We start from the raw sequence: 25,547 nt of genomic DNA on the forward strand, positions 1-25,547 counted from the left end.
CCCCGTGCCTGGCAGAGAGCAAGTGCTCAGTAAATGGGAGTTGTGGTCATCAGAACACTTCTCATGACCCCACTCTTCACTTGCCATCTGTGTGTGTGAACATAGTACATGCCCCACCTGAGCCAGCCCCAGACCCTCATAATCCAAAGACCTAACACCACTCCTAGCACCACCTGCAACACCACCTCCACCACCACCACATTCAATACCACCCAAACACCACCCCAACACCACCACCTACACCACCCCCAACACCACTGCCAACACCACCCCCAACACCACCCCCACACCACCCCCAGCAGCCCACAGAGGGCTTTCTCCTGGCGCCCACTCCGGCTCTGAGCAGGAGCAGAGGGTACTGTGCTTAGCTGTCTAGGGTGGGCCCTGTCACAGCCCGCTGAGGTAGGAACAACATGAGGCTCGAGCTCAAGGTCACACAGCTCGGCGATGCAGATCCAAGGTGCAGTCCCTGGGCTTCCTGCCAACCTCACCCAGCTTCCCAGGGGTGTCCCAGGCTCCAGGACGCCTGAGCTGGGGAGGAGCTGGATGCCAGCCAAGAGCCAGCCAGATTCCCAGGCCAAGTCGAGTCTGAGCCAGGTGGGTCAGCAGTGCCAACGGGCGGATGGCCACAGCCAAGACATCCTGGGCCCCATCTCAGAGCCCAACGCATGCTGTCAGTCCCAAGAGTGAACATAGAGGGACCTCCCTTTCTCATCCAGCCCGGGCAGCAGGGAGACTGGGGGCTGGGGGCGCTGGGCAGGGAGGGGGCAGGGCCAGAACCTACGTCCCTCTGTACCAGTTTCCCAAGGCTGCCGTAACAAATCACCACAAACCTAGTGACTTAACACAAGTTCATGCTGCAGCTCTAGAGGTCAGAAGTTCAAGTCAGGGCTCTGGCTGGGCTGTGTTTGCTCTGGAGAGAACCCACCCCTCACCCTCGTAGCTTCAAGAGGCCGCCTGCTCTCCTTGGCTCATGGCCCTTTCTCCACCTTTGAAGCCTCTCCAAACACTGCTCCCTTCTCAAGTCAGCTCTTCCTCGGCCTCCTTCCTACAGGGATCCTGTGACCACAGTTAGGACTCGCCTGGAGAATCCTGAGCCATCTCCCATCTCAGATCCTCTGCTTCCTCATGGCTGCAAAGTCCCTTTTGCCATAGAAGACATATTCACAGGCTTGAGGATCTGAACGTGGGTGTGTCAGGGACCTTTCCTGAGCCCACATCAGCCCCTCCCTGGACATCTGCCCCGAGCCTGGCTGTGCTCTGGAAGCCACGGTCCTGGGGAGGAGAAAGCCAGGCTCCCTGGCTCGACGGGGCCACAGTCCCAGGAAGGGGGCCTTGCCAGGACCCTGGTGACCATGTAGCAGGACGAGCCGCAGACAAAACTACTCAGACACTGGATTAAAGAAGGAAGAGGTTTTTTATTCGGCCGGGAGCATCGGCAGACTCGCGTCTTAAGAGCTGAGCTCCCTGAAAAAGAAATTCTTGGCCTTTTTAAAGGCTTACAACTTTAAGGGGTCCACGTAAAAGAGTCGTGATAAATCAAGCAAGCGTGGGAAACGTGACTGGGGGCTACATGCATCAGCTAACAGAACAAAAAGTTTTACAATGCTTTTTTCATACAGTGTCTGGCATTTATAGATAACACAAGTAGTTTTGGTCAGGGGTTGATGTTATTATTATTACTTTTTTCAACTCCTAGGGCCGGGTGGTGGTGCCAAGGTTGTCTGGCTATTTATTTTACTTTTGTTTCTTTCTTTTTGCTTTCTCTCTTTCCTCCTGTCTTGTGAACTAGGCAAGGTGAGGGGAGGAGGGCAGCAGGAGTAGTAGTGGTCTCCTTCCTTAGCCACAGTCCAGAAGTCGGTACCACAGCGGTCTCTTCCTGCCCCAGAAGAATTCAGGACCCTTTGCCCGTGCTCATCACGAGAAGCCAGGCAGAGGCTTGTTCCCACTCTGCCTCTCCCACACCCCTTGGGTCTGCCCACACCCAGGTCTCCTCGCCATCAAAACTGACCAAGACCAGGGTGCAGTGCCTGACTCAACGCATGGGACAAACCCTAACCACGCCTCCCTCTCCCGGGAGCTCTGGCCACTCCCACATAAGGACACACAAGGATACAAGGGGCGTCTGACACCCCGGGACCGGGCCCCCAACCTCTGCCAGCCATTCGGGGACAGGTGGACTCAGATACGTGGGTAGGGGAGACCCGGGTGCGGCAGAGCTGAGGGAGTGCAAGAGAGACCGTGAGAGCAGGACTCTGCCTAGCACCCTGGGGATCCTCCCCAGAACCCACCAGATCCATCCCTTTCCTCCTCCTTAGGGACTGGGGCTTGCAGGCACTGCTCCAGCACCCACTCTTTGAGGGATGGAGCCAGCGTTGCCTTGGAAACGGGCATCTAGGAGTGGAGTTCATTCCTAACACGCTCAGCTTTTTGTCTCTTAATTCATTGGACTTAATAGTGGCGTCTATGCAGGGGAGGAGCAGGTGAGGAGGCGGCTGGAGAAGCTCGCCTCGGAGGCCAACCCTCCCTCAGCCCTGCCTCTGCTCCTGGCGATCCTCTGAGCCCAGGATCCGGTGGTTCAGTGGTGTCCCCAGCAGGCTCTGAAATGCACTGCAAGTCACACCACACCCTGGGCAAAAGCCAGCTCCCCCTTCCCCTTCTCTCCCCTCTGGGCTCTGAAGGCCCGGCCAGCCTCCCCTGCAGCCCTGAGTTGCAGCCACTGCCCTGCCTTGACCCTGCAGCGCCTCAGGCTCCTGCCCCCTGCCTCAGGCTAGGGAGCCCAGGAACCCAGGGAAAGGGAGCCCTGACACCCCGCCACACCTCTCCCGGAAAGCTCTCACAGCTTCTAACTCCCGGGGCCTTGGCTCCAGACCACTGCTCCAGGAAACACAAACTCCACCTCCACGTGAAGAAACCCAGCGTCTGAGAAACAAGATGAAGGCCAAGGGGGCGAAACCTCGGCTGGATATCATCCTACCAAAGGCGAGGTGGTGTCCTCCCTCCCGGGCCCTCAGCCCTTCCTGGAGCTCCAGGGCCTGCAGGGGCCACCAGCACTCCGCGTGGTAGGGGAAGCCTCTCTGCACCCCAGCCGGTCAGCCCGAGGTCTGGATCCGGTCCCGGTGCTTTCGGCAGCGAGAACAGGAACCGAAAACCATGTCATTGCAGCTTGTTTGCTCCCATAAAGAGAACCGTGGAGGCGGGTGGCTGCGGGCACCCCGAACCAGCCAGGGATGAGTGAGCGGGGCCTGGTTGTGCCTGTCAGGGAGACCCTGCTTAACCCGCAGGGAGTCCGGGAGCACTGCCCTTCATGTTCACCCGTGGTGGCCCTAGAATTGCACCATCAACCAGGGTCTGCTTCTGGCAAAAGGGCCCGGGGGTCTCTGCAATCAGACCACACACCGCAGGCCACAGCTAGCGCCCCACCCCCTCCACCAGCCCTGCCCTGGCCTCGAGCCACCAAGAGCCACCAAGAGCCAGTCCTCCTGAGCCTAGGGCGACCCAAGGAGCTGCCGACCTCTGCACCCAGCCTCTGTCCCCTGCTCCCGCCTCTCCCCAACCCTGGGCTCTGCCCTCTGCTCCAAGCCCCTCTCCTGGGCCTCTGTTTCCCCCGTCCCCAGCCCCGACCCCCACCCTGGACCTCTTCCCCACAACCCTGGGCCTCTGTGCCCCCCTTCAGCCTCTGTCCCCTGCCCCTGGCCTGGGTCCCCATGGGGCCTCCGTCGTGTTCTCTGTGCAGCATCCATGGGGGTTCCCCAGCGGCCATTGCCTGAGCACTTTGGCAGCTCCCAGTGGCAGCCACGCCTTCCAGGTCCTTCGGGAGAAGGCCCTGCAGCTCTCCGCCGTGCTCTGCGTGCGCGTCACCATCTGTTCAGCAAGTCTCTGGTGTTCCTGGCCACATGAAGGCGTCACAGCCCTTCCAACCAGAGCGACTCCGTCTTGAGTAGGGGCTGGGTGAAATGAGGCTGAGACCAGCTGGGTTTTGGGACCTTAGGTGTTCGGTCACCAGATATTACAGTTAAGGGAGCAAATGAATAATGTTTACCAACAAGACCCAGGAAATAACGTCCTGATGTCCAGTATCTTCGGAACAGAAGAATTCTTAGTTTAAGAATGAGTTTCAGGCCGGGCGCGGTGGCTCAAGCCTGTAATCCCAGCACTTTGGGAGGCCGAGACGGGCGGATCACGAGTTCAGGAGATCGAGACCATCCTGGCTAACACGGTGAAACCCCGTCTCTACTAAAATACAAAAAAAAAGCCGGGCGCGGTGGCTCACGCCTGTAATCCCAGCACTTTGGGAGGCCGAGACGGGCGGATCACGAGTTCAGGAGATCGAGACCATCCTGGCTAACACGGTGAAACCCCGTCTCTACTAAAATACAAAAAAAAAGCCGGGCGTGGTGGCTCACGCCTGTAATCCCAGCACTTTGGGAGGCCAAGACGGGCGGATCACAAGGTCAGGAGATCGAGACCACGGTGAAACCCCGTCTCTACTAAAAATACAAAAAATTAGCCGGGCGCGGTTGTGGGCGCCTGTGGTCCCAGCTACTCGGGAGGCTGAGGCAGGAGAATGGCGTGAACCCAGGAGGCAGAGGTTGCAGTGAGCCGAGATCGCGCCACTGCACGCCAGCCTGGGCGACAGAGCAAGACTCCGCCTCAAAAAAAAAAAAAAAAAAATTAGCCGGGCGAGGTGGCGGGCGCCTGTACTCCCAGCTACTCGGGAGGCTGAGGCAGGAGAATGGCGTGAACCCGGGAGGCGGAGCTTGCAGTGAGCTGAGATCCGGCCATTGCACTCCAGCCTGGGCGACAGAGCTAGACTCCGTCTCAAAAAAAAAAAAAAAAAAAAAAAAAAAAAGAATGAGTTTCACTTTGAAGATAATAATATAGATTCTTGCTAGACAGGAGTTACACAAAGATAAACAATCTTTTGTCAGGAGCCCTGGCAGCGGAGCAATCTCCCCCATGGTTTTTTGGGTTTCTCGTCTCATATATAAACTCTCACTATACCTGAGGTGGGCACCTTCCTCCTCTTGCTTTCAGGAGTGCCCTCTCTGTCTACAGAGTAGCCATCGTTTTATTCCTTTACTTTCTTAATAAACTTGCTTTCTGTGGATTCGACCTGAATTCTTTCTTGCACAAGATCCAAGAACCCTCCCTTAGGATCTAGACTGGGACCCCTTTGTGGTAACTAAGGTAACTGGCAAACCAGCCTAGAACCTGGAAACCCGGGGACCCAGGAGCCCCAGTGGTCAGGCCCTTCCTTTTCCTTGAGGCTCTGGGGGTGCCCCTCAGGGCAGGCGCCAGCATCCTCACTCCTTCAGGATCCACGGAGTCGGCTTTCCCTGGAACCTGCCCCATATTTGTGCCAGTAACTAGACTGTGACCGGAAATCCCCTACCCTGAGCTGGAGCTGCCTCTTGTAAGCCACAAAGTGTCTGAGATGGGTCTCAATCAATTTAGAGGTTTATTTTGCTAAGGTTAAGGATTGTGACCCGTGACACAGCTTTAGGATATCCTGAGAGCATGTGCTCAAGGTGGTTGGGGTACAGCCTGATTTTATACATTTTAAGGAGACGGAAGTTACAGGCAAGGCCAGAAATCAGTACATGTAATGTATACCCTGGTTTGGCCCAGAAAGACAGGACATTTGGAAGCAGCGGCTTTCAGGCCACAGGTGAAAAGCTTCCCTGATTGGCCATTGGCTGGAGGGGTCAAGCTCTGCCTGAAGAGTTGAAATCAGCTAAAGTCAAGCTAAGAGGGTGCAGGAGGGTGTGGAAGCCAAGGTTCTTGTAACCAAGTCACTTAGCAGCTTCACCTCAAACCGCGTTTTAAAACTTCTTTTTCTTTCCCCTTTTCTCCTTTCTCCCCACTTTCAAGCCATAGCTCCGAGATAAACTTTACAGCCTCAGAACATGCTGAGACCTCCGCTCTCTTTCCCCGTTCTCTGCTCTAGGCCTTATGCCCACTTTTTTACCTGGAAGGTTGTTAGGCATACACCCTGCTCACCAATCTGGTCATCTATTTCCTTAAAACCTTCAAGGGTCAGATCCTGTTACAGACCAGACACCTCTGGAATTCTCTCTCCAGCAAAAGGTTACTTCGAGGCAGGAACCCACTCCTGGCTAGAGACTGATGACAAGATTGACAACAATTCGTTTATAACCTGGGAGAAGCCACGCTGGTGCTGGCCCCTGCACCAGATGGAACAATAATTCGAGACGAGCCGTGGGAGTGGGTCACGCGCCTGGCACCTCCTCACCCCCCAGCCTTTTCTGCAAACCCTCTGTTTAAAATCCCCTGTGTGGCAGGGTACGGTGGCTCACGCCTATAATCCCAGCACTTTGGGAACCCGAGGCAGGCAGATCGTCTGAGGTCAGGAGTTCAAGATCAGCCTGACCAACATGGTGAAACCCTGTCTCTACTAAAAATACAAAATTTAGCTGGGCGTGGTGGCGCACACCTGTAATCCCAGCTACTTGGGAGGCTGAGGCGGGAGAATCGCTTGAACCTGGGAGGTGGAGGTTGCAGTGAGCTGAGATTTCATCACTGCACTCCAGCCTGGGTGACAAAAGCAAAAAACCTGTCTCAAAAAAAAAAGAAAAAGAAGAAAAGAGAAGAAAATCCCCCTGCGTTCCCTCCACAAATAGAAGAGTGGAATTGCTTTCTGCTGGCATGGATAATAAAGCCTCATTCTCTATCACACCTCATTACTATTTTGGCTTCTTTTTACAAGCGGTGAGCGGCCAGACCCTACTGCCGATTACACTATCATGTAGATGAAGCCTTCAGGTAAATCTTGTAGAAAACTTAGAAAGTAGTGAGAGTGACCTACACACCACCAACCAACTGATGTAGGCCAGGTTTTTTCCTTGTCCATGTTTTGGAGCCTTTCATCTAGTTTATCTAATGACTGTTTCATTCCGGACAAACTGTGCACAGCTTTGTCTCCTGCGTTTTTGCTGGGATCAGGTCGTGGCCACCTGGAGCAGTGTGCGTTTCAGCAGCTTGGATGGTCTGTGACGGAAACCAGCTAGGGTCCTTTCAAAACGCAGTGGCTCCGGCACTTATCACTAGTGACAGTCCTCATTTCTGCTCTGTAGAAGGAGCCTGGCTTTCATATCCTTGCGTTGGTGGAGTGACATGAGGAAGCCCCCTGAGCCTTTGTGGTAAGCCCCCTGAGAAGGAAGGTGGTTCCTAGCTCCAGGCCTCAGCCTCCCGGCTGTACAGGGGACAGTGATGTCCTGCAGAGATTTTAGCAGATCTTAAGGACCACTTCTTGCTGCCTCAGTATCATTTCCCACCAGCCCTGGCGCAGAATCTCTGAGCCCAGCTGACAGCAAGGTGCACACTGCTTCTTGTCACCCTCCTGGCCACACTGGTTCACTGAAACCAAGAACAGCCTCTCAGAGGGGAAGAAACTCACACAGCAACCCTGCTGGTTACAAGTTAGTATTTTGTTTTTTTCTTTTCTTTTTTTTGAGACAGAGTCTCTCCCTATTACCCAGGCTGAGTGCAACCTCCACCTTCTGGGTTCAGACAATTCTGCCTCAGCCTCCCAAGTAGCTGGGACTACAGGCATGCACCAACACACCTGGCTAATTTTCGTATTTTTTTATTTTTTGGTAGCGTTGGGGTTTCACTCTGTTGGCCAGGCTGGTCTCGAACTCCTGACCTCGGGTGATCCTTCTGCCTCAGCTTCCCAAAGTGCTGGGATTACAGGCTTGAGCCACCGCGCCCGGCCACAAATTGTTTTCAATGTGTGCTTTTGCCTAGGCAGAGAAAACCGTCTGGAAGCGGGAACAAACTCCTGGGAGTTGCTTTCAGAGACAGCAGTGGGGAGGGTGCTGCTTCTTACTTGAGAAACTGCTCTTTCATTTGCATCTTCTCAGTAGGCATGCTAATTTTGTAATGAAAAGTCAATGTCAATAAAAGAAAAGCTGTATGTGGCTGAATCCCCACGGCAACTAGGCCCCTGCTCTCCTGTCTGGGGTTTGCAGGAGGCCTCCAGGGAGGTGATGCTCCACTGAGCACTGAAGTCAGGGAAAGAAGGGCGGGAAGGCAACCCAGGAGCAACTGGACAGGGGTGGGGCTTCGGGGAGAGACTGGGAGTCCCCAGCAGCCCAGCAGGCCTTGGGGTGCTGGGCAGGGTGCTCCGTGCTGGACCAAGGTGAGTGGAGACCCAGGTCAGGGATCTGGGATGTCGGCCACAGGAACAAGGAGGTGGTGGTGGGAGAGAGCATGGCCCTCAGGGAGCCTCCCCTTGCCCCCAGCTTCCCCTCCCTGCGGGTGCCTGTGAGTCATTCCTGGGTTCATTCCGCAAACCTTCCCAGAACTCTGTGCCAGGCGCTATGTGGGAAGTGAGGCTGGGGCTGGGGAAGACACACATCTGAGTGAGAACATCCCAGACCCCACAGAGCCCAGGCTGGTGAACACGGGCACAAGTGGAGACAGCCATGTGGTGTGGGGAATCTGTGTGGAGTCAGAGGTAGATTTCTGGGGGACACGGAGTACAGGGAGGCCTGCCTGGAGGAGGGGGCACCCAGCTGCCTGGACCCTGCATCCTGCGCCTCCTCGAAGGCAGCTGGTCCCTGTGAAGTCCTTCCGGGTGCTCTGGGAATATGTGTGAAGTGCCCTGAGTGCCTTTCCACACTCCAGCCCCACCTCTGCCCTGGATGTGTCTCCCCAGCACAAGCCCCACGTGTTAGACCTTCCTGACCCAAAAGCCCCTCCTGTTCCGAACGAGGAAACTGAGGCCCCGGCAGAGGAAAGGACTCAGCCTCTTGTTCTGACAAAAGCTGCAAGTGATGCAGCTTTCCTCACAGCACGATGTGGGCCCCGACTCGCACGCCTGTGCCCTGCCCCGCAGCGCGCTCCTGCCCCCGGTCGTTGTGTGGTCTTAGCACCCCCCACCTTGGCTCCCCACAGCCCAGGCCCAGGCTGGGCCTTCGTGAAGGTCTCCTGCAATCCCACACAGCTTGTGAGGTTGCTGTCGCGCCCCATTCTGCAAAACGCGGAGGCTGTGAGGAGACCTGATGGAGCCAGGATTCAAGGCGCTTTCTCGGCTCCAGAGCACAGGGCCACCTCTCCTGGAGTTTTCCACGTTCTGGGCTCTGCCTGCTTCCTCTGTCCTCCAGTGAGCACCCTGACTGCCCTGCCCTCTGCATCCTTCTCTGACCCCAGGCTCCTTCTGTCCTGCACCCATCAGCTCGAGTTTTATGTTGTTGCCGCCTGGGGTCCTGCCCAGTGCCCCAGTTGGTGGGAAGCTCCTGAAGGGCAGGCCGGTGCAGGGACAGCTCTCGGAAGAAGGTACTGAAGTTGTGGTTAAGACTGCAGTGGCCAGGCGTGGTGACTCATGCCTGTACTCCCAGCACTTTGAGAGGCCAAGGCAGGAAGACCACTCGAGCCTGGGAGTTCCAGACCAGTCTGGGCAACATAGTGAGACACCATTTCTACACACACACACAAAAAATTAGCCGGGCATAGTGGTGCAGGCCTGTAGTTCCAGCTACTCAGGAGGCTGAAGTGGGAGGATCGCTTGAGCCCAGGAGGTCGAAGCTACAGTGAGTGAGGATCGCACCACTGCACTCCAGCCTGGGCAACAGACTGAGACCCTCTCAAAAAAAAAAAAGAATAAAAGAAAGAGACACAGAGACTGCAGTGAAAGAGAATCTGCGAATAGGAAGGGGCTGTGCGTGACTTTGCACCCACAGGATTTTAATTTATGGAGGTGACAGTGCTGGCACAGAGAGGCCAGTGCTGTGAGAGAAGCGCCGTCATGCCTGGGAGGGCGTGAAGACGAGCAATGTGACAGGAATGCGTGTGGGGTCAGCCCCAGGCCTCCTAACTGCCAGGCCAGAGGCTGCCTGCTGGCACCTGGGCTCTCACCTTTGTGTCTGTGAGCCCCACAAGACTCCAGGACCCTCCGCACCCCAGGCCAGACACACCTGCCCACTCAGTCTCCGTCAGAACCACGGACAGTGCCGGCGAGCGCTGCCACACCACTGACCTGCGCTTCTAGTTAATTCCCTATGGTGCCTCTGCCTCCTCCAGACTCCGCTCTCACCACGACCTGGCCAGCAGCAGGAGCACCAGCACCCAGGTCTGACCTCGGGCTCCATCCCCTGCCAGACCCACAGGACCTGGCCCAGTGGCACCGGAACACCTGGGCCCCGTTCCTGCCATGCGCTGCTGTTTTCCCAGCACTTGCTGTTTCCTTCCAGGCTGCCTTCCCAGCAAAGTCCCATTTATTTATTTATTTATTTATTTATTTATTTATTTATTTATTTATTTATGAAACAGGGTCTCACTCTGTCACCCCAGCTGGAGTGCTGTGGAGTGATCACAGCTCACTGCAGCCTCAACCTCCTGGGCTCAAGTGATCCTCCCACTTCAGCCTCCTGAGTAGCTGGGCCCACAGGCATGTGCCACCATGCCTGGCTAATTTATTTATTTTTGGTAGATATGGGGTCTCACTATGTTTCCCAGGCTCATCAGGAACTCCCGTGCTCAAACGATCCTCCCACCTCAGCCTCCCAAGTAGCTGGGATTACAGGTGTGAGCCACCACACCTGGCCTCCTTTGTCATTTAAATCCAAATATCACCTTGTTCTGCAGGCCCGACTAAGGAAGGAGACCACTACTACTCCTGCTGCCCTCCTCCCCCCACCTTGCCTAGTTCACAAGACAAAAGAAAGCAAAAAGTCAGAAAGAAACAAAAGTAAGATAAACAGCCAGACAGCCTTGGCACCACCAACCGGCCCTAGGAGTTAAAAAAAGTAACAATAATAACATCAACCCCTGACCTAAACTACTTGTGTTATCTGTAAATCCCAGACACTGTATGAAAAAAAAAAGCATTGTAAAACTTTTTCTTCTGTTAGCTGATGCATGTAGGCCCCAGTCACGTTTCCCACACTTGCTCGATTTATCACGACCCTTTCACATGGACCCCTTAAAGTTGTAAGCCTTTAAAAAGGCCAAGAATTTCTTTTTCGGGGAGCTCGGCTCTTAAGACGCTAGTCTGCCCACACTCCTGGCCCAATAAAAAACCTCTTCCTTCTTTAATCCAGTGTCTGAGGAGTTTTGTCTGCGGCTCATCCTGCTACATGACCACCTGGGTCCCCACGGGCTGGGCTCCTCTCTCTACTCCTGCTCCATCATAACCTGCCTCCCCTTCCACATGGAGCACTCAGGGCCCCAGGGGCTGCGGTGTGTTCCCTGCCCCTCTGGAGCGTGGCAGCCTGTGCCCAGCGTTGGTGCCGGTGGGAGAGGGAGGTGGGGGTGAGGGCGAGTTCAGGTCCCGCCGCTTCCCTTTCTGTCCTGGTGGCCGTGGCACCCTGCACAGGTAGATGAAGAGGGTGATTCCTTTCCCAGCGGGCCCTGGGTGGGATCACGGAGGGAGCCCTCGGAGGCATTCGGAGCCCGGAGCTGGTGCTCAGTGGACGCGCACCCCTCCTGCCGTCCGACCCTGCTCCTGGCTTCCTCCCAAGCCCCCATGCCTCCTGTTCCCTGTGGCTCTGAGCGCTGTCCAGGCACAGTCCCCGGTGAGCCGGGCTCTCGCTGGGCTCTGCTGCTGACCTGACTTGGCAGCCTGGCGGTCAGGCCTTGGTGACCTTCCAGGCCACATCTCTCAGCCCTGACACCTGCAAGGGCTTGGGCCTGCCCAGAGAGCACCCCTCTCTGGAAACTTCCGGGGCCTGGAGCCTGGGGCAAGGCCTCTGTGGGTCCCGAGGTGAGAAAGCGACCCGTGTGGCCTGGAATGAGATCCCACTGGGACTGCAGTGTGGACCTGCTGCCTGCCAGCTGTGCTGTCTCGGGCTGGCCATTTAGCCGCTCTGTGCTCCGGTCTCTCATCCATGACACTGGGAAAAACCAAGCCCATCTCACAGGACTGGTGTGGAGACTTTCTGACCTTCAGCCGCCACACCCTGGCGTGTCCTGGGTATTTGGTGGTGACCCCTGCCCTGCCTCACTGCAGCCTGTTTCCCAAGCAGGGTTCTGGTTCCTTGCTCGTCCCTACCCCCAGTGTTTCTGACCCTCCTCCAGCATGGGGTCTGTAGGGTCCAGCCCTACCAGGCTTGGTGGGTGTTCTCCCCATGTGCGGAGACTAGAGATTCTAATAAATAAAGACACAAGACAAAGAGATAAAGAGAAAGCAGCCGGGCCGAGGGAAGGAACACTGCCATCAAGATGCGGAGACCATTAGTGGCCCCGAGCGGCTGGGCGCGCTGATATTTATCGCATACAAGACAAGGGGGCAGGGTAAGGAGGGTGGATCTTCTAAGTGATTGACAAGGTGAAGCAGGTCACATGATTACAGGATAGGGGGCCCTTCCCTCTTAGGTAGCTGAAGCAGAGAGAGAAGGTAGCATACGTCAGCATTTTCTTCTATGCACTTATAAGATCAAAGGCTTTAAGACTTTCACTATGTCTTCTACTGCTATCTTCTAAGAACTTCAGAGAGGAACCAGGAGTACAGGAGGCATGAAAGTGGAGGAGGAGCGTGACCACTGAAGCACAGCACCACAGGGAGGGGTTTAGGCCTCCGGATGACTACACACAGGCCTGGATGATATCCAGCCTTCCACAGGAAGCTGGTGGGGCAGTGTTCCCTGACTCCTCCAAGGAAGGGAGACTCCCTTTCACGGTCTGCTAAGTAACGGGTGCCTTCCCAGACACTGGCGTTACCGCTTGACCAAGGAGCCCTCAAGCGGCCCTTATGCGGCGTGACAGAAGGCTCACCTCTTGCCTTCTAGGTCACTTCTCACAATATCCCTTCAGCACCTGACCCTATGCCCGTCGGTTATTCCTAGGTTATGTTAGTAATGCAACAAAGAGTAATATTGAAAGCTAATGATTAATAATGTTTATAATAATGATTGATAATTGCTCATGATCATCTCTATATCTAATTTGTATTATGACTATTCTTATTCTAACTATTTTCTTTATTATACTGAAACAGTTTGTGCCTTCAGTCTCTCGCCTCGGCACCTGCGTAATCTTTTGCCCACAGGGGTCTGCACGAGGCCGGGCTCCTCACACACCCCTGCCACACCCACGCACCCTTAATAGGGAGGGGCCAGCAAACACCCAGGGACTAAGCCCTACCTGCAGCTGGCTCACTACCCACCCAGAACCCAGCCCTGGGGCCACCATCCAGCCCCTGTGACCCTGCCCCAGCCCCTGCCCCAGGAGCAAGCGCAGTGAGAACACCCTGTTTCCTCCTAGCTCACGGCAGCCATGACCTGCAGCTGGAGTGAGGGGCACTTGGGCCTGGCTCCAGGGGTAGAGGAGGCGGCCCTGCCCAGCATGCTGACCCTGCTCGAGTCTGTTGGATGAGTCTGGAAAGGCCTGCCTCCCTCCTCCACACAGACCCTGAGGGCTCCTCCTCTCCAGCATGGCAGCCTCCAGACCGAGTGTGTCCTGTGCCCATGCCCCATCCCCCTGGGTCACCTGCCCAGACTGAGTGTGTCCTGTGCCCATGTCCCGTCCCCCTGGGTCACCTGCCCAGACTGAGTGTGTCCCATGCCCACGCCCTGTCCCCCTGGGTCGCCTGCCCAGACCGAGTGTGTCCCGTGCCCACACCCCGTCCCCCACGGTCGCCTGCCCAGACTGAGTGTGTCCCGTGCCCATGCACCATTTCCCAGGTCAACTGCTCAGACCAAGTACGTCCTGTGCCCACGCACCATCCCCCAGGTCACCTGCTCCTTCTCCATTCACCCAGAGGAAGGTGACGAAACATGGGGATCTGATTTAATCTGATGTCTTCCTGGGGATTTCCTGTCCCCCAGGACAGGACGTGGGCATCCATAGCTGGGGGTCCGGCTCCTTGTTCTAGTCTGTGGGAACTCGCCTAAGAAGGAGGCAGTGTCCCCAAAGCAGGAAGTTCCTGAGGAAGGAACCTCTGTCTTTGGCTCCAGACAGACCCTAGGGACACCTTCCTGAAACCACTGAGGTCTGCAGAAGCTGACGGTCACCGGGATGGGTCAGCTCTGCAGGAAGCAGGGAGAGGCTATGGCTCCTGCACCCAGGTCCCTGACAGGAGATGCCTGTGTCGGGACCTTTCCCGAGGAGGGAGGCGTCCCCAGATCCTGTCATGGAAGCAGGTCATGCACCTTCAGGCTGGCCTCAGACCAGTGCACGGCCAAGGCCTCCTGCCTTCTAGGGTCCACAGATGGGAGGGGAAGGGGGTTCAGCTGATGCCACGCTGGATACCATGGAGTGCAGGGGGCTTCCAGATGTTAGGAGGTGGGAGCACTGCCTGACACTCAGACTTCCAGCAGCAGAGACCTCACCGGGCAGGGGTGAGCTTTTCACTGCTGCTGCAGTGGTGCAGGAAGCCTGTCCCATGAACGGGAGGAGGATAGGAACCCAGCAGAGGGCGACCTCCTTGACATAAAAACTGCTCCACAAAAGACCCAGGGAAGAGGAAGGAAAAACAAACCACAGATTGGGAGAAAATGTTTGCAAATTGCATAGCAGACAATGGACTGGAATCTACAATCTATTCACAATGTATCTCAAAATTCAACAGCACAAAAACAACCCACTTACAACATGGACAAACGACGTAAAGAGCTATTTCCCTGAGGAGGACAGGCAGAAGGCAAACGCGCACAGGAACAGGTGTCCAACACCATGCACCCTCAGCGTTCTGACACTAAACCACGGCGAGGCCCACGCAGGTAATCCCAGGACTTTGGGAGGCCGAGGGTGGTGGATCACTTGAGCCTCAAAGTTCAAAATCAGACTGGGCAACATAGCAAACCCTGTTTCTTTTTTCTTTTCTTTTTTTTTTTTTAATGTACAAACTTTAATTATACTACCTTTAAAAATTCACGTTCATTTTTATACAGTTGCATTCAGTGTGCCCAGGGTTACATTCTGAAAGCCAGAGAATTTTCTAGCACATGAGAGTCATATGACCCCAACTGACAATGTATTATTGCAAATATCCAAGCAATTGTTCAAATTTGTATTGCACTCCCCTCACTTCCGCATCAAGCGTGAGCTTGAAGCCAATGAAATGTGTAGTTAGAACAGACTTTGTGAATACAGGCAAATGAGAAGTTATATTTCATGTGAAAGACATATTTCATGTGAAAGACAGATATTTCAGTTGTAACCAAAACGAAAATGAATCAACAATAGAAAATGGCTGTTAAAACAAAAAAGCTCTCATGATTTCAGGTAGCAGTTTTCAAATATAGTGACCAGGCCAAAAGGAGAGTTCCTCAATGTTAGGGTCAGTCAATAAGTTCTGAGCACCCCAGTCCTCCTAAAAAGAGCAGTGACAAACTATGAAATGAAAGGGTTTGGGGCTATGCCACCGGAACACTGGCAGAGAAAACTGGAGATAAGTAGCCAGATGGGGCAGAAGAGACAATGTCTGAAATATATGAGACTCAGGACCTAGGAGCAGAGGTTCCGGTGAGGTAGATTTCAGCTTAATATAAGGAAGTAATTTCCAACACTAGTGTTGCAAAGTGGTTTTCACCAAACAATCAAGACCTTTACATTGGAAATGTGTGTTCCACTAGTGACTCATGGGTGTTTAGCAAATAGTAAGCTGGGGTAGATGACCTTTGCAATTTTAACATGCTGGGATGAAACACTATTTGCTTCCAAATTAAATTTTTAAAAAGGATACTAGAAGTATCTCTTTTACTGAAATTTTTTTTTCATGAAGCAAACCCCGTTTCTAAACAAACAACAAACAAACAAACAAACAGAAAATTCACAGTGAGATCTCATTATACACCTATTAGAATGGCTAAAATAAAAAACCATTGCTGGCTGCGGCGGCTCACGCCTGTAATCCCAGTACTTTGGGAGGTCAAAGCAGGAGAATCACTTGAGGTCAGGAGTTTGAGACCAGCCTGGCCAGCATGGTGAAACCCCGTTTCCACTAAAAATACAAAAATCAGCCAGGTGTGGTGGTGCGTGCGTGTAATCCCAGCTACTCAGGAGGCCGAAGCAGGAGAATCGCTTGAACCCAGAAGGTGGAGGCTGCAGTGAGCCGAGATGCCACCATTGCACTCCAGCCTGAGCGACAGTGAGACTCCATCTGAAAAAATAAAAATAAATCAAATAAATAAATTAATTAACCATGACCGCCCCACATGCTGATGGCGAGCAGAGGAGCTGGGCCACCTACATGCTGCTGCTGGGCGTGGACGATGGAGCAGCCGCTCTGAGAGACAGCTGGGTGGTTTCTTATCAAACTAGACGTCCAGCTCCCACGACCCCACGATGCGCCCCAGAGAAATGAAAGTCTCGTTCATACAAAAACCTGCTCATGAGTGCTCATAGCAGCTTCACTTGTTTTAGCCAAAACCTGGGAAGCAGCTCAGATGTCCTTTGATGGCAAAGGGTTCAGCTGGGTCCGTGGGCACCAGGGCAGACAGCCCAGCCACAGGAAGGAGGCGCCGCTGAATGGCACAGCCACCAGGGGGAGCCACAGAGACTCTGCGGAGTGAAAGTGGCCTCTCAACAGGTGGCCTCCAGGACGACTTCCTCCGCACAGCTCTCTGAAGACAGTTCTGGAAACGGAGAGAACCGATGAGCGGCCGCAGGGGCTCCCAGATGCGCCTCCCCATGGAGGAGGGTGCAATATTGCACCACAGTTATGCAAAATGGTAGCCTTGGGCCGGGTGCAGTGGCTCACGCCTGTAATCCCAGCACTTTGGGAAGCCAAGGCCAGCGGATCACCTGAGGTCAGTTCGAGACCAGCCTGGCCAACATGGTGAAACCCCCATCTCTACTAAAAATACAAAAAAGAAAAAAAAAACTAGCCAGGCGTGGTGGCAGGCACCTGTAATCCCAGCTACTTGGGAGGCTGAGGCAGGACGATCGCTTGAACCCAGGAGGCAGAGGCTGCAGTGAGCTGAGATCGCGCCACTACACTCCCGCCTGGGCGACAGAGCGAGACTCCATCTCAAAAAAAAAAAAAAAGGAAGGAGGCCCCTGCTCATATGTCAGGATTTAGGCCCAGGAGACCCAGGGGTGAGCAGAATGTGAGGGACTGAGAGCTCAAGGCTGAGTCGGCTTGGAAGAAAAGTCAAGGTGATTGAGCTCCGTGCAAACAGAGCTGGTTGTGTGCTGTTTTGCTTTTTTTTTTTTTTTTTTTTTCAGAGACAGGCACTCACCTTCCCACCCAGGTGGGAGTGCAGTGGCGTGATCTCGACTCACTGCCGCCTCGACCTCTCAGGCTCAAGCCATCCTCCCACCTCAGCCTCCCAAGTAGCTAGGACCACAGGCACGCACCAATACACCTGGCTACTTTTTTGGTGTTTTTTGTAGAGACAGAGTCTCACTGTATTGCCCAGAATGGTCTCAAACTCCTGAGCACAAGTGATCCTCCCGCCTCGGCCTCCTAAAGTGCTGGCATCACAGGCGTGAACCACGGTGCCCAGCCACGTTGCCATAGTTTGGGTTTGGTTTGGTTTTATTGTGTTTTGGCACAGCCCTTGGTCAAACCCTGCAGAAAACAGAAAACTGACTGGCTTCAACTGGCGTGGGAAAACCTGGGTACCCTCTCCTGTTTCCCTAAAGGCGCCCAGGCCATCAGCTTCATGAGCACCCAGCGGATAGGGTGTGCCTGGTACCACCGTGGGAGGGCCAGCTGTGGACACAAGGAGGACGGACGAAAGGTTGAGACTGACCCCAGCCAGTGCGGATCTCATGCGCCGGCTGCTGGGTTCTCCTCCCGGTGGCCACCCACCTTCACGCTCTGCCCTCGCACCCTGGGGCCACGAGGCCAGACTGGGCTTCCATCTGCCACGTTCCTGGCGTGCACTTTAGGCGGGCACGTTGCTCCAGTTCTCCCTCTGTGCCACGACAGCAGTTACAACTGAGGGCTCTGGGTGCACACGAGTGTGCAGTGAAGGTCAGGCATCCATGAGGTCCACCGTCACACACTCCCGAGGGACCCCCAGCCAGTGCTGCATGACCCCCGGGGTGCTAGGTTGTCCTGTAAATCAGTCCCAAGGCCACACACAAACCCCAGGATCACACAGATCTCCCTCAGGTGCTGGGGGCCTTGGTCCAGCCACCCCCTGCCCGTTGCCCACACTCCACAGTGATGCACCCCACTGCTTATATCTCTGGTGGACTCATATCACCCTCCCCCAGGCACCATGGTACAGGCCTATCTCTTCCTGGGCCCAGGTCTCTTCTACCCAGGATCCCATCTCCCCTGGACTGTGATGTGGGCGGCCTCAGCACTATGAGGCCAGGTGTCTGCTTTCCCCACAGACACAGGACTCTTGGATCTTCCCCGCCAGCTCCCTGGACCCAGGGCCGTGCAGCTTGGTTGGCTTAAGACCACAGCTCACCCCCGCTGAGGATTCCAAGGAGCATAATAGCTATGACAAAAATAATCTTAGAACAGACCTCTTCAGAGCCCTGGGAGGAGATGACTGTGACCTTCATCACTCCCATCCTACAGATGAGGAAACTGAGGCACGGGAAGGCTAAGTGCCTTGCCCAGGACCAGACAGCAATTCTGAGGCGTGCTGGGATCTGAGCATAGGCAGCCTGGCTCCTGGGTCCACACACTCATCCCTACCCACAGCCCTCTAACATGGTGGGACGACCTGTGCTTTGTCATGCACAGCGGCCTTCCAACCTCTGCCAGCTGCACAGAACAGGTGTGGACAAGGCCTTGGCCGTGCACCATACACAGGATGGTGTCTGCCTTGGAGAATCATGAAGCAGCACTGCTCTCCAGGGCCAGGCGGGCTGACGCCAAGTGCTGGCTCCACAGCTTACTTGCTGTGCAAATCAGCCCGGTCCCCTGCCTCTCTGAGCCGTGGTTCTTCATCTATAAAATGATGATGTCCATGGTTCCTACCACACTGAGCTGGGAGGATTACACACACAGCACCTCCTGTGAGGCACGTGGTGCAGGACTAACATAGTCCTGGCAGTTATGCAAATGGCCAATTCACCAAAGCCAGTGTGACTGCAAAACAGCCACAGAGCTTGCACTTGTTATCTGTTGCTACATAACCCATTCCCCCAAAATGTACTGGCTGGAACAGCAAACGCTTCTCTCAAGCTTCTGTGGGTCCGGCTCACAGGAGCAGCTCAGCAGGTGCCTCGGGCTCAGGGTCCCTCGTGGGGTTGCAGCCGTGCTGTCGGCTGGAGCTGTGTCATCTGGGGCTGGCTCCCCAGGCGGCTGTTTCTCACAACACGATCGTCTCCATAGGCTCTGGGTTTCCTCACAACATGGCGGCCGGCTTCTCCCAGAGCAAGTGACCAGAGGGTGAGGGCAGTCGGACGCCATGGAGCCCCTCGGGACGTGTGTCTGAAGTCACTCTGTCGGGACCTCTGTTTATTTATTCTGTCTGTGGAAGTGAGTCACTCAGCCCAGGCCATACTCAAGGAGGCGAGTGAGGTTCTATCTCTGGATAGGAGGAGTGGCCAAGAGTTTTACCTCAGGTTTTAAAATAGAACCATTTCATTTTCACTGACCACTTCCATTCGCTGTTCGTTACAGCTCTGTAAGAAAAATTGCCTCTGTGTCCCAGGTCCTGGCTGCTGCCAGATGACAGAGAGATGGGAAACAGAAGGTTGTAAAGAAACACGCTCCCAAAATACATTCCTGACTCTGTGTCCCCACAGACAGATGCTCCATGGCCATATCTGTATGCATGAGAACATGGCCATGGGCCGTGGTACTTGCTGTCTGTCCCTCTGCCAGGACAGTCCCTCTGCTGCAGACAGCATGGCATGCCCACCATCCCTCTTTCAGTCTCTGAGGAGGCTTCCCTGAGGCCATGCCGCGGTGCTCAAGGGTTGCAGGAAGCAAAACCGTGAATGAGGGAGGCTGCTGCTGGTGTGAAGTGAAGCGTGGACACACGTCCTTTGTTCCAGCACCGCGAATGGAGAAACCTGCTCTTCCCCACCTCCCCACCGCTGTACATCAGGTGTCTGCCCAGGCGTGCAGCCCACTCTTCCTCTGGGCTGCTGGGCTGCTCCTGTGCTGAGACCATGCTGTCCCAGTTACTGTTGCTTCCAAAGGGCTGTGTCTGCTTGAGAAAACTCTCTTCCAGTGTTCTCCGTTGGTTCCTCAGCTGTGTCTTACCATTGGTATGTCCATGTAAGTTCTAGAATTAGCTTTCCTTTTTCTTTAAGTTTCTTTTTTTTGTTTGTTTTTTAAAGACAAGGTCTCACTCTGTCTTCCAGGCTGGAGTGCACCAGCACAATCATGGGTCACTGCAGCCTCAGCCTCCCAGGCCCAAGCGATCCTCCTGCCTCAGCCTCCCGAGGAGCTGGGACTACAGCACGTGCCACCATGCACAGCGAGTTTTTTGTTTTGTTTTGTTTTGTTTTGTTTTGTTTTGTTTGAGACAGGATCTCATTGTGTTCCCAGGCTATTCTCAAAATTCTGGGTTCAATCCTCCTGCCTTGGCCTCCCGAAGTGTTGTGATTACAGATGTGAGCCACCACGCCTGGCCTAGCTTTTCAAGTTTACAAAAGTCTTGCTAGGATTTTGACGGGAATTGCATTGCATCTGTGAGGTGCAATTGAGAGCTGACATTTTAAAAATACTAAGTCAGGCAGCTCATGAGCTCGGGCTTCATCACTATTTATTTGGCTCTTGTTTAATGTCTCCCAAAAACACTGTAATTTTCCCCATGAAGATCCTCCACACGGTTCGTTGGATTGATTCCAAGTTACTTTATGCCTTTGATGTTGTAAATGGTGTCTTTCCATTTTCATTTTCATGTGACCCTCAGAACTGGCTTCTGATGACCCTAAAGTAGAATCCTCACTCCTAGTCAAGACCCACAGGCTCCAGAGCCCTCACCTCCTCCTCTCTGGCTTCCCAGGAGACCAGCTTGATAGAGGCCTCCTTGGTCCCCCAGCTCTAGGTGGACCAGCGGTGGGGTGAGAGGACTCTGCCCACCCCAGCTCCAGCTCCTCAGCCTCCCCTTCTAGGAGCTCAACTGAATGGGCAGTGAGAAGTGGGGGCTCTCCAAGCCAGCCTGCTTCCCAGGGCTAGCCCGAGGCCGGCGGGGGCCTCACGCCCTGCCTGGGGCCTGCTTCTCTTGCCTGCCCTGCCTTACCTAACATCATAAACTTCACCCTGGAAAGAGCCCTGATGTGGTGGGTGGGCAATGCCCTGGGAGGGGCTCAGACCCCAGTCCACGCAAGGAGATTCATCCTGCAGAGAAACCCCGTGAAATCCCAAGGGGAGAACATTCACCCTGTGAGTGCAATGAACTCAGAGAAACCTTTAGGTCTAGGTAACATGTTACCAACACCAGAGAATCCACACAGAGAATTTGCATAGGAAGAAGCCCTGGCCGGGTATGTGGCTCATGCCTGTAATGCCTCCCATGCTTTGGGAGGCCGAGACAGGCAAATGGCTTGAGTCCAGGGGTTCAAGATCAGCCTGGGCAACATAGCAAGGCCCTATCTCTACAAAAAAAAAAAAAAAATGAAAAAATTAGCCAGGTATGGTGGTGCACACCTGTGGTCCCAGCGACTCAGGAGGCTGGGGCAGGAGGATCGCTTGAGCCAGGGAGGTTGAAGCTGCAGCGAGCAGAGATGGAGCCACTGCACTCCACCCTAGGCGACAGAGCAAGACCCTGTCTCAAAAAGAGAAAGAAAAAAGAAGCCTTGCAATGATCCTGAGAATGGACTTTTAAATGTAGCTTGGATGAGCTGGACGAACTACAGCCTCTCTGCACAGAGTGGGTTTATGCTGGAAGGGAGCTTCTTCTACTGCCCAGCCTGTACCACACCGGATCAGTTACCTCCGAGTGAGTCCGTTAGTGGGTGAACACGGGAAAGATTATTTAATTGGAGAATAAGTGGATTTACCACCAATGTCTTGTCATAGATTATAAGCCCGAGGGGCAGGTGTTAATTCTTCCAATTAAATTGGTGTGACATAGAATTAAGGAATGTGCCCACAGGTAAGGAGCTGAGGTTTCTTGGAAGAATGATTCCGCTCAGCGGCCTGACATCTTTGTGTCTCTTGCTTGTTCTGCATCCAAAAGCCTCACTGGTTCACTTGTTCCCGCAGCGGCCTCGCCTGTGCTCCAAAACAGAGGTTCCGGACCCCGGCCGCACACAAGAACCATCTGGGAGTGATTTTTCAAAACACTGATGTTAGATGCCGGCCCCTCTGCCCCTACGCCAGTGGCGGCGGAATCTCTTAGAGGTGAGGGCCTGGTCAGCATTTCTCCAAGCTCTTAGGAGTTTCAGATGAGCAGCCGGAGGCCGGGCGCGGTGGCTCATGCCTGTAATCCCAGCACTTTGGGAGGCCAAGACAGGCGGATCACGAGGTCAGGAGATCGAGACCATCCTGGCTAACACGGTGAAACCCCGTCTCTACTAAAAAAATACAAAACAACTAGCCGGGCGAGGTGGCGGGCGCCCGTAGTCCCAGCTACTCGGGAGGCTGAGGCAGGAGAATGGCGTGAACCCGGGAGGCGGAGCTTGCAGTGAGCTGAGACTCCGTCTCATTAAAAAAAAAAATGAGCAGCCCGAGCTGTGCCCTGCTGCACCAGGGAGCTTGTGCCATCTGCTGCCCCTCTCTAGGCCAGGCCACGTGCCTGCTCCCCAGGGCTGGCCCGGTCATCAGAGTCACTGGGATGCTTCTAAAATTAGAGGTTATGAGGCTTAACCCCAATGGCATTCTGTTTGACCAGCTCTTGGATGATGTCTGGAAATCTCTTTTTTTTTTTTTTCTTAAAAGGATTCTAAACTAATTCTGATTATGAGCAGGTTTAGGAATCAGTGCCATAAAGGGTGTGAAAACCAAGGTAGCAGCTCTCCTGCCAGGCAGAGAAGACCTGGGCACTCCCTAGGCCTTGCCATGCCCCACACCATCCTGGGCATCCTCCATCTTCACACCCTTTGGTCTTCACTAAAGATCCCATGAGATCCAGTTCCTACCCCATCATGCAGGAGGGAATGATGAGGGCACTGACCATCATGCAGGAGGGAACGCTGAGGGCACTGAACATCGAGTGGGAGGGGACGCCAAGGACACATGAACATCGTGCGGGAGGGGACGCCGAGGACACGTGAACGTCGTACGGGAGGGGACACCGAGGACACGTGAACATCGTGGGGGAGGGGATGCCGAGGACACGTGAACGTCGTGCGGGAGGGGACGCTGAGGGCACTGAACATTGTGCAGGAGGGAACGCTGAGGACACGTGAATGTCGTGCAGGAGGGAACAGAGGGCACTGAACGTCATGCAGGAGGGAACGCTGAGGGCAACAACCAAGCAGCATTTTCAAAAGTCTCAAGAGAAGGAAGAAAGCCATGAACTATGCAGCCGTTCAAGATTTCCTTCAAGGAATTACAGCGCCAGGAGAGCAGTTTTAAACTTGCCAGAGCTCAGGGGTCCTGCAACTATAGGCCCATCAGGAGGAACCTCCTAAATGGGCTTCCTCCAACCACAAGCTGCTGGGAGAACCTCAGCCATAAGACCCACAGGGGTGATACATTGAATGGCAGACCCAACATGGAAAGAGAAGTGCAGGCGAGAGGGGAAGAACCATATGTGCTGTGTGTGCTCTGACAAAGTTGAAATAGCATGACTTCAAAACAACGGGAGGAGGAGGAGGAGGCAGAGGAGGAGGGGGAGGAGGAAGAGGAGGAGGAGGAAGAGAAGAAGGAGGGGGAGGCAAAGGAGGAGGAGGAGGGGGAGGCAGAGGAGGAGGAGGAGGGGGAGGCAGAGGAGGAGGAGGAGGAGGAGGAGGAGGAGGAGGAGGAGGAGGGGAAGGAAAAGAGAAAAGCTGCACAGGCAATAGGGAAAAGTGAAAGGGCACCATTCAATCCAACAAGCCAGACAGTAAGCCACTCAGGAGGAAAGCAGTTCTCTGTCCCTCTCTAAGCTAAGAGACTGAAATGCCTGTCTCCTGTCCTCAGTTCTCTTCCCTGGTGGCTGTCCCTGCAGAGCAGACTGGGGCCCCCACCCACTAGCAATAGGACTCCCACATCAGAACACAGGATGGTGACCCAGAGGTGCCCAGGCAGCCGTGGGAGGCAGCCCGCCACCCAGAACAAGAGGCCCGGGCTTCCGGGCAGCTCCAGCCTTTGCAGCTCGCAGGCAGGGCACAAAACAGGGATGTGTAAAAGAAATGAGGAGCACAGACACGGCAAAGCCTGGGGCCCCCAGCCCCTCCTCAGAGAGGCTACCTCTGTGGGAACCTCTGCAGGAAAGGAGTCCTCAGCCCTTGGAGCTTCTTTCCATATTTACAGGGCAGCTGGAGAGGGAGGTCTGGTGACAGTGGGAGATTCCGAGTCAGGGAAATGGCCTCTGCCCACATATCATATACCAATGCTGTTGGCACCACATGGAGTCCCTGGTGGGCTTGCCCAGCCACCACCATGCCCCTAAAGGGACTGGAGGGGCCACCAGGCTCATTTAGAAGGCAAGGGACTGTCTCTTTTGAGGACACCTTTCTCCTTCCTCTGCTTTTTTTTTTTTTTTTTTTTTTTGAGACGGAGTCTCGCTTTGTCACCCAGCTGGAGTGTGGTGGCATGATCTCAGCGTCACTGCAACCTCTGCCTCCCAGGTTTAAGCAATTCTTTCTGCCTCAGCCTCCCAGGTAGCTGGAACTATAGGCACATACCACCACACCCAGCTAATTTTTGTATTTTTAGTAGAGACGGGTTTTCACCGTGTTGGCCAGGCTGGTCTTGAACTCCTGACCTCAAGCAATCCACCCACCTTGGCCTCCCGAAGTGCAGGGGTTACAGGCATGAGCCACCGCGCCCAGCCTGCCATTATTATTGTCAGTCTTATTCTCTCAGCCCCATCAGTCATCCATTGCTCAATAAATATGGATTAGGCACCTGCTATGGGCTAAGTGTTGGCCCCTGGTAATACAAAGATAAAAAAGACAAGCCCTGGCCGGGCGCGGTGGCTCAAGCCTGTAATCCCAGCACTTTGGGAGGCCGAGACAGGTGGATCACGAGGTCAGGAGATCGAGACCATCCTGGCTAACATGGTGAAACCCCGTCTCTACTAAAAAATACAAAAAACTAGCCGGGCGAGGTGGCGGGCGCCTGTAGTCCCAGCTACTCGGGAGGCTGAGGCAGGAGAATGGCGTGAACCCGGGAGGCGGAGCTTGCAGTGAGCTGAGATCTGGCCACTGCACTCCAGCCTGGGTGACAGAGCAAGACTCTGTCTCAAAAAAAAAAAAACAAACAAAATAAAAGACAAGCCCTGACCGAGGGTCATGTATGGCATGTAACCTGTGTGGACAGCTACCCAGGCAGCCTTGGCCTGAGGATGGCAGGGGTGAGGCTGGGGCTGGCACAGAGGAGCTTAAACAGGTGGAGTCTTAAAAAACAGGAAAGAGTCCTTCCAGCGGAGGCGGAGCAGGGGTGTTCAAGGCCCAGGGCTGAGGCATGCAGCTGATGGTGTGTGGCAGGGCAAGCACTTGCTGCTGAGTCTCCTGGGAGGTGAAAGGGTGGTGAGAGGGGCAGCTTGCAAGTATGTGCAGGCCCCTTTGCAGCTGCTAAGGGACCCAGACCTCATCCTGCAGGACGGGCATGAAGCTGGGAGGGC

At 54.6% G+C, this 25,547-nt stretch overlaps 1 long non-coding RNA gene across 1 annotated transcript; it reads right to left on the minus strand.

Annotated features, from left to right (window-relative positions):
* Positions 1–1,741: 1,741 nt before the first annotated feature.
* LOC144330894 (uncharacterized) lies at positions 1,742–13,850 on the minus strand. The gene is made up of 2 exons (XR_013397514.1): positions 13,720–13,850; positions 1,742–4,236 (listed from the first exon to the last, which is right to left on the minus strand). It is a non-coding gene; the product is annotated as an uncharacterized LOC144330894 (long non-coding RNA).
* Positions 13,851–25,547: the final 11,697 nt, after the last annotated feature.

Source organism: Macaca mulatta, chromosome 8 (genome assembly GCF_049350105.2).
Source record: "Macaca mulatta isolate MMU2019108-1 chromosome 8, T2T-MMU8v2.0, whole genome shotgun sequence".
NCBI classification, from domain to species: Eukaryota; Metazoa; Chordata; class Mammalia; order Primates; family Cercopithecidae; genus Macaca; species Macaca mulatta.